At 33.0% G+C, this 1,266-nt stretch overlaps 1 pseudogene; it reads left to right on the top strand.

Annotated features, from left to right (window-relative positions):
• Positions 1 to 477: 477 nt before the first annotated feature.
• LOC105462463 overlaps positions 478 to 1,266 on the top strand; it is a 2,520-nt pseudogene continuing 1,731 nt past the window's right edge.

The raw sequence follows: 1,266 nt of genomic DNA, 5'->3' as shown, positions 1-1,266 counted from the left end.
TATACCTATAGAATTTTTAAAATAATGAGAATTTAACAAAAATTTTACAGATTGTTTTTATATATGTTGAAAGACTTAAGACAAAAGCTGGAGTCGATTCACTGAAGCAAACCAAAGTTATAAGGATTTTAATTTGAATTTTTTGGTTAGATTTGGCCATAGAATTCAAAAATTCTCAGAAAAAAAGCAACAGAAGCATTTCTGTGCTCTAGTTCTGAATAAATAATAACATTCTGCGCAATCCTTATTACTCAAACTATATGAGAAGAGCATATTTGTCAAAATCAATTCTTTAACTTTTTACTACTATTGTAGGTACCAAACATCCTTAACGAGATATTATTGAATTAATATGAAAATTATTGAACGTTTGTGTGGCAAGTTACACATACATGCCATGTTAGCAAAAATTTCATATTGGAAGTAACATACTAGAGATTTAGTTTTCTTATTAATACGAATCTTTTTTTTATTTTTATGCAGGGCCGATGTGTAAAGCGCAACAAGCAAATAAATGTGGGGGAGAAGGAAGAGTTAGTGAAAGCGTCTCATTCCTTTGTATCTCCATTGTGGGCTGCCGGGAGACCATATCGTCGAGCTTACGAAAGATTTTTGCAGAATTATGGAACCTTTTACAGATTCATCCTTGATGGCTTGAAAGAAGAATAAGGTAAACGTACCAGTGGCTGAACGTGTATCTATAGCTGAACAAGTACACAAAGATTTATTTTTAAATGATTTTTTTCATAATATTATAATTTAATTGTAATCTTTAAATATTTTTACAATTAAATTTTGATATTATAATAAAAAAAGTATTCGAGATTAATAAATTTTGTGTACATGTTCAGACATAGATACATGTTCAGCCACTGGTACGTTTACCTTACTATCAAAGACTTCATCTCGAGCATGCTGCACATCAGTCACATGTGCATATTCGCAAATACAGAGCTGAGAATGTACCTCAAGCTTTTCGTAAGTACAGTACCAATGAGATTCATTTGCACTAAGAAAGTTTTTTTTTTAGCTAAGGGGATCATTTAAATTAACTCTAGATATACACACTGGGGACCCTGGGACCCCAGTGAAACTTTCTCGGTTTGGCATTTCTGAAATTGGAAGGGGAGGGATTTGGGATATTGATGTAAAAAAAGTTTGGGATCTCCTCAGTAGGAAGACGTGTTGGCGAGCGGCAATTGAGCAATGAACAGTTGAAGTGAATGTGGGGTTCCTGGGACTGCTTGCAAGTTTTGTTAAAAAATT

This window comes from Wasmannia auropunctata, unplaced genomic scaffold (assembly GCF_000956235.1).
Source record: "Wasmannia auropunctata unplaced genomic scaffold, wasmannia.A_1.0 LD336099.1, whole genome shotgun sequence".
NCBI classification, from domain to species: domain Eukaryota; kingdom Metazoa; phylum Arthropoda; class Insecta; order Hymenoptera; family Formicidae; genus Wasmannia; species Wasmannia auropunctata.
The sequence above is the reverse complement of the archived record's forward strand: the minus strand, read 5'-3'. Positions and strand labels throughout refer to the sequence as shown.